Below are 7,955 nucleotides of genomic sequence, written 5' to 3' on the forward strand. Positions count from 1 at the left end.
TATTTGGCTTTTATGATATTTTCTAGCATTTTTTCTTTTCTCTGGTCAGTCAAAATTGTAAATTTTTATATGGTCCACCAAATAATTGGCCTACTTTCTGCAAGATGTTCTAGCGTATTTTTCTCTAACTAACAATGAATTTTAATATATAATAGGTCAACGTACCAATGCTAATGTCGTCGAAAGGTAAATATTTCCATCGTTGACATGAGGGCAAACAATTGGTAAATAAAACAGTAACAAAAAGATTTCCTGCGTGGTGTATTGTTAGTACAAGATCTCACGCATTGTACGCGCACTTCCAAAAAATATGATCCTTCTGATGAGAAGGAAAAGATGTATAAGGTGTTTATATGGATAAAAAGAAGATATCTCTAATTACGGGAGGGTAACCCATGTTCGTGCTGCAAAAACTGGCCACATGCACTAAAAATCTTTATGAACTAGATTTAGTTCAAATATATACAATGGAGAGTTTCCTTATAACTTTCCTAAAAAAATATTTGTTTGTTTGTTCTGGATGTGACTTATTTGTTGGATAAATAGTGCATCTCTTTAAGAAACTGAATGTGAAATCCATAGCCCACGGATGCGGACTGGATGAGACAAAGGCATAATCCAGTATATGGTTTCAAGGGAGACACACATATGTGTAGCATTTATCCTTTGTTTTAACTTAGAAATGTCCTTGGCTACAATCCATGCACTAAAATGGAAATGCCTTTGTCCGAAAGTACACAATCATATTTCTCTAAATTGTTCATACTATATATTTGATGATTTTGTTTTAGTATCTATATTAGACAATCTAGCCGCGTCATTGCAAGGGCTACCCGACTCGCTACCACCAAGTGTAGTGTGTGCAATGCCACGATAAAAGAAGCTAATAATTTTTTTGAAGAAAATAAATAACCGTGCAAGAGGACTATATACACGCCACGATAAAAATAGAGAAAAATGGCCAGCTACATAGATTAGGCAATATTTAGCAGGTGAGGTTAGTTCTGGTTTTTTTCAAATACATGCAAATAAGTTTATATTGTGCTAGATGACTAAGCAACATACATTAGTTGGAAGATATTCTAGACATCAGAGTTAATAAATTATGTTTTGTTGGGATGTTTCTTAAAATTGTGGATAAAAGCTTGAGAATGGAAAGAAAGAATGGAAAGAGAAGTTAAGGTGGCAGGGAAGAGATAATTGACCTACCCATAGGAGATTAGGTTGCCTAGAGGCTGCAAGCAGCCTAGAGTCCAAGTGCCTGAGCTTCACGTCAACCCCCGTGGCACAAATGTCCCGCAACTATTACATGGCTACAAAAACGCTTTAAGTTGTAAATATTTTTGCATTTCGATACCAAATTGGGTACATTATTTTAGGTGATACTCGAATTCTTTTGTTAAAATTTGAATTTATTTGAAGCAATAAATCACCAATATTGCAAAAGCATGATACAAAGTTTCACTTATAAGGCCATTAGAATTGTAATATATATTATTAGCATTAAAATAAGTGGACATCAACTATTTTCACAACAAAAACAATGACCTAGCCGCGCAAATGCGCGGGCGACCCCGCTAGTTAGTACTAAAGCAGAATTATGTGTTAGGCCTAATAGGCAAGAATTACCATGAGATAATATCAGTAACAAATTAACAGAGAATGAAAATCATATTATGTTGGCACAAACCTTAAGACTGTAGTTGGTCCAACATGTTATTGGACATTGTCACGGCTTAAAACATTGACGATGTTTATCCTACAAAAGATCAGTACATACTGTCGTATTGAGCAGTTCCTAGACGTTCCAATAATCAACGTATCGAACATAGAGTATTTGCTGCAAGATCAAATTTATTTCTATTATGCACCAACAATAATATATCAAGAACAATATATGCAAAAAAGCAACCTAAAAATTATAATAGTAGAGTCAAGATCGGGCACAGACCTACCTGATTGTACACAATGACCATCTGGCATTCAGTCATGTCATGCTTGGCAACCACGCTGTTTCGTGGGCAGGGAGTCATTCAGATTGTTGCCATTCAATGCACCCTCCAGATGGGAAACTTCGATGTTTTAAGGCCTTGCGAAAAAACTAATTGAAACATAGATCATAGCATATAGATCATCCTCGTACATAGAGCATAACAGCAGCGGAGGCTTTCCTGATTGGTAATCAAATAGGGAAAATGTAAACAGAAGTGGGTTACCCAAAAGATAGAATCGAACGGTGGCCTCTCCTTTGGCTTCTTGGCAAGTTTAGGCAGAAAATGAAGGGGTTGTGGTGCCGTTTGTATATCATGTTGCGCCGCAAAAAGAGACAAATAGGGAGGGGGTCTGTAAACCTTAGATCAGATCCAATCGGGGCCAACCTAGGCATGACTGGAGGGACACGGGGGGACAGATACCTGTAGAGAATCATGAATCCTCGGAGCTGAACTGTGGCTCCAGCTTGCCCTCAAGGATGTTGATGTGGCTGAAGTATGGCTCCACCCATCCTCTAGATCGATTGCCTTGCAATCTTGCCGCGCCATCGCCCGCCGTAGCCGCCGGTGCTACCTCCGATGGTGCTCGCAAACCCTAGATGAAGCTGCGTTCTGTTGCATCCATCGCCTCATGGGGTTATTTGTCGTTGGGGAGAGAGACGGATGGGGAATGGGAGACGGCCAGGGATTCTGAACGGAGGACGTTTCCACTGGAGGACGGTTCGCTTCTGTGCGCTTCCACTTCCGTGGGTCGAGGGAGGAGTCAACCCGATGGGCGTGACCGCGTGAAGCACCGGGATCAATTCGAGCTACAGATCCGAGCCATCTGTGGTGAATCGAATGGCCGAAAATAATTGTGGTGACGTGGATGCATGAGAATGCAGAGAAATCAAGTAGTGAGGGGCTCCTATTTAGATATAGTAGATTAGTAATGGTGGGTGGAGATGGTGGTGGACGAGGGAGGGCGACGGTTCAAATGCCTCGGCTACTGCAATTTTACTATAAGGTCGGTGCTAGAGGAGTGTGGGCGACGGTTGAAGTACGACAGCTACTAAAATTTGGGTAAAGGAATTGATGCGGGACGGGAGTACCCAAAATCGTGCACGGTCCAATAAGAATAGGCGTGTATAATAATAAGGAAAAGTGGTGGAACCGCCGATTTTTGCAACGCTCAAGGCGGGTAGTTTGTTTTTAGATTTCTAGCTAGCTGGTCTATCGCACACGGTTCGTCCTAATTTCTAAATAAACTACCCGCCTTTAGCTTGCGCAGGTGGTGATTTTACAGCGCACTTGCATCGCACACGGTTAAGCCAGTACCTCCACCCTTTGCTCGCGCTTGCGCAGTCATGGTGATTTTACAGCGCAGTTGCATCGCACACGGTTGAGCCAGTACCTCCACCTTTGATCGCGCTTGCGCAGTCGTGGTGATTCACAGCGCAGTTCCATCGCACACGGTTAAGACATTATACCCGTGTCCGTTGAGCGTCATCAGTCTTTGCAGCAAAAAAACGTTAGAGAGGGTCAGAAGACAACCACACCAGCATGTGGCCCAAATATATATGAGTGACAAGGGTGGTCTGTGATGTTCAAAATTCCAATGCACAACTTTGACTACGCGGGCCCACGGTTGGGCGCGTCGTCGAAGATCGATGAGAGGGGCCAGAAGTCAAGAACCACCTGGGAGTGGCCAAATATATGTAGGAATATTGGGTGTGATGTTTAAAACTTTAAATACACAATGCACAACTTTTGTGGCACCTGCCTCGCAAACCCAATAGCACCCTTGGATATATCTATAATGACATAATGTCGTAGCTAGCTAGGGTGCTTGACCCACCACCTTCCACTTCATGTCAGCGGGGCGGATGCACATAATGATACTTTGGTTATACATGCATGTCGCCATGACCTACCATAAGACGGACCAGTGAATCTATCGTTTGGTCAAACGGCAACTGTTGTTATCGATAAACCGCTTGGGCCAATAGAATAATGTGTGTTGTACGTTGGAAGGGGTGATGTGTGTTTTCAATATAGAATAATGTACAATTTAGATGTGGTGCCTACATCTCGATACAGACAACAACCATGAAGGCCAGGTAGTTAAGGACGAGATACGTAGGGTACGGTGTAGGTCAAACCCAGCAATCCGAGCATGTGGGAGGGAATCCTCACAGCGCATGAGCTTGAGCTTTGGTTGAATGACATGTGACGGTGACCGGCCCTAAGACGAACTAGGAGGAATCCATTCATGGCCAACACATACCCCTCGTTATCGGTCAAAGGGATGATATATATACACTCGGGAAGCCCACAGATATGCGTGTCATCACAAAAACCACACAAAAGGAGACATGGTCGATCAGAAGACCCCGTATACACTGCATGCGGCCCAAAAATATGTATGGCTACGGTGGTGTGTGATGTGTTTAAATCCCGAATGCACAACTACAATGTGCCACCAACTACATTACAAACCAAACACCATACCCGACCCCAAGCCTGGTTCAATACGTACGATGTTGGTTTCTCAACTTCGAGGCGGCGGCGGCGGGGGGGGGGGGTGTCGTTCAACGCATGCGCTCAAACTTTATTTGGTCTAACATGGCACGCATAGCAATAGGAAACCATCATGGTCAAACCCTTCTCGTTGTTGGGTCAAAGGGATAGATTGTGTGGGCCCCCCTCATTCTCGGTAAAGGATAATATATATACCTCGGGGAGCCCACAGATATGTCCAGCGTCTATAAACCGCACAAGGGAGACATGCTCGATCAGAACACCCTACCACCTATACCCTTCATGCGACCTGAAAAAGGTTTATATAATCGCCATGAAAGGTCACTATAGAGTCAATCATTCTTTAGTTTTTTAGAGCAAAAATAATCAATAAAAACATAGTCTACAAATTAGCAAAATAAGGATCCCAAGGTTTATATAATCGCCATGACAGATCACTATAGAGATATTTATCTCTTTATCTCTATAATGACCGTGTCATAGCATTTAAATGAAGCTTGAGATATGCAACTTCCCACCAGGTCGCCCATCCTTGGACTACTCTAGCCCGAGCACGCTTAACTTCTGCGTTCTATTCGACTAGGCTAGCCGATGGGAAGCCGCACCATGCTGATAGGAATTGCCTCCTTGCCTTTAAGGCGTCTCACGCTGGTCACCCTATGGGACCTACTTTTAGAAACTATGTGCAATATTTACATGGCCGGTGTGTCGCCGCCTAGCCTTCAATGAGCACTGACACTGGTAGCGGGAAAACAATGGGAGAAGAGGCGGGAAACCGATGAGAGGAGTGGCGGGAAAACGGTAGCCTGTTTGGATAAATAACAATATTAATATAGAAAACTTAGTAGAGAAGGAAGTGTGAGCTAGCACGACGCATGCGCACAGTGCTTACCCATATACTGCATGTGCTGTCGAAAGGGCTGAGGATTACCGTTCGATCTGGGAGCATCCAACGGTGCAGATGTATGATCCGTGAGGTTTGGGTTCTGGCCATTCCGAACGCACGAATCATATCGCGCCTGCGGCAGGGGGAGGGGGGCATCGGCCACGATTTAGTAGGCACATGGCTTTCGTGAGTGAACCGTGTGCTATTTGAAAACATTTCGTGAGAAGATTCTCGGTTTTTAAATCCCCGTAAATCCAAAACTCACCCGAAAATCGTGAAACTTGGCATGGTGTCACGACATGGCACATATATGTCGAGGAATTTGTTTTGTCAATTTTTGCGTAAGTTTTATTACAAGCCTCTTACAAACCCGAGTTCTCTCAAAGAAGCCTCGTGGTTCCCATAGGGAAACGTGTCCCCCTTGTGGGCAAAACGATAATCACTGCCTCTTTTCGCCTTGTATTTTCTTCTACGGGCAACATGGAATGACATGATATCCGTGCTGAAATTTAAACTTATTCGGGGTTCGTTTGGCCTTTTTATACACTAATTGAGTTTCCTAGGCATTTAATGTCCATAATTCAAATCTGAACTACAAATACATGCTCCAGTTCACCAAAATGGCTAGAAAAATTATACATGTGTCCTTGGGTGCATGTTTAGGTCCCATGCCAGGAATGGGAACGAATTACAACCGTACCAGCGTCCTGGCTCGTCCTCAAACATTTGTAATCTCGGTTTTTAAATCTCCATAAATCCAAAACTCACCAGAAAGTCATGAAAGTTGGCATGGTGTCACGTCATGGCACATATATGTCGTGGTAAAAACATTGTCCAATTTGGGCCAAGCTTTATTACAAACCTCTTACAAACCGGAGCTTCTCTCAAAGAAGCCTCGTGGTTCCGATAGGGAAATGTATTCCCCTTGTGGGCGAAATGTAATCACTGCCTCTTTTCGCCTTGTATTTTCTTCTACGGGCAATATGGAACAACAGGATATTTGTGCTGAAATTTAAACTTATTCGGGGTTCGTTTGGCCTTTTTATACACTAATTGAGTTTCCTAGGCATTGTCCATAATTCAAATCTGAACTATAAATACATGCTCCAGTTCACCAAAATGGCTAGAAAAATTATACATGTGTCCTTGGGTGCATGTTTAGGTCCCATGCCAGGAATGGGAATGAATTACAACCGTACCAGCGTCCTGGCTTGTCCTCAAACATTTGTAATCTCGGTTTTCAAATCCCCATAAATCCAAAACTCACCAGAAAGTCATGAAAGTTGGCATGGTGTCACATCATGGCACATATATGTCGTGGTAAAAACATTGTCCAATTTGGGCCAAGCTTTATTACAAACCTCTTACAAACTGGAGCTTCTCTCAAAGAAGCCTCATGGTTCCGATAGGGAAACGCGTTCCCCTTGTGGGCGAAATGTAATCACTGCCTCTTTTCGCCTTATATTTTCTTCTACGGGCAACATGAATGACAGGATATCCGTGCTGAAATTTAAACTTATTCAGGGTTCGTTTGGCCTTTTTATACACTAATTGAGTTTCCTAGGCATTTAATGTCCATAATTCAAATCTGAACTACAAATACATGCTCCAGTTCACCAAAATGGCTAGAAAAATTATACATGTGTCCTTAGGTGCATGTTTAGGTCCCATGCCAGGAATGGGAATGAATTACAATTGTACTGGCGTTCTGGCTCGTCCTCAAACATTTGGAATCTTGGTTTTTAAATCCCCATAAATCCAAAACTCACCAGAAAGTCATCAAAGGTGGCATGATGTCACGTCATGGCACATATATGTCATGGTAAAAACATTGTCCAATTTGGGCCATGCTTTATTACAAACCTCTTACAAACCGGAGCCTGTCGCAAGAACCCTTGTGGTTTCAATAGGGAAACATGTTCCCTTGTGGGCGAATCGATAATCGATCCCTCTTCTAGCCTTGTATTTTCTTCTACACGGAACAGCGGGAGATTCGCGCTGAACTTTGACATTATTCAGGGTTCAATTGACCTTTTTTATTCATGAATTGAGTTTTCTAGGCATTTAATGTCCATAATTCAAATCCGAACTACAAATACATGCTCTAGTGCACCAAAACGGCTAGAAAAAACGTACATGTGTCCTCGGGGTGCATGTTTGGGTCCCATGGAACGAATGGAAATGAATTCAACCGTCTCGGCGTCCTGGCTTGGCCACAAACATTAAGAATCTTGGTTTTTAAATCTCTGTAAATCAAAAACTCACCAGGAAATCATGAAACTTGGCATGGTGTCACTACATGACACATATATGTCGTGGTAAAATAATTGTCCAATTTTGGCCAAGCTATATTACAAGCGTCTTACAAATCGAAGCTTCTCGCAACCCTCATGGTTCCGGTAGGGAAACATGCCTCTCTTGTGGGCGAAACGATAATCGCTGCCTCTTCTCGCCTTGAACTTTGTTTTCTATAGGCAACATAGAATAACAGGAGTGTCGTGCTGAAATTTGAAACTGTTCAGGGTTCGTTTGGCCGTTGTATATATTAATTAAGTTTT

The 7,955-nt window shown here is 42.8% G+C and overlaps 1 long non-coding RNA gene across 2 annotated transcripts; it reads right to left on the bottom strand.

Annotated features, from left to right (window-relative positions):
- Positions 1–1,208: 1,208 nt before the first annotated feature.
- On the bottom strand, positions 1,209–2,693 carry LOC123167712 (uncharacterized). 2 transcript variants are annotated; one of them, XR_006484063.1, is made up of 4 exons: positions 2,415–2,693; positions 1,956–2,343; positions 1,691–1,840; positions 1,209–1,313 (listed from the first exon to the last, which is right to left on the bottom strand). It is a non-coding gene; the product is annotated as an uncharacterized lncRNA (long non-coding RNA). The 2 variants fall into 2 exon arrangements; XR_006484062.1 differs by having other exon boundaries at positions 1,956–2,693.
- Between the last annotated feature and the right edge of the window lie 5,262 nt (positions 2,694–7,955).

This window comes from Triticum aestivum, chromosome 7D, assembly GCF_018294505.1.
Source record: "Triticum aestivum cultivar Chinese Spring chromosome 7D, IWGSC CS RefSeq v2.1, whole genome shotgun sequence".
In the NCBI taxonomy this organism is placed as follows: domain Eukaryota; kingdom Viridiplantae; phylum Streptophyta; class Magnoliopsida; order Poales; family Poaceae; genus Triticum; species Triticum aestivum.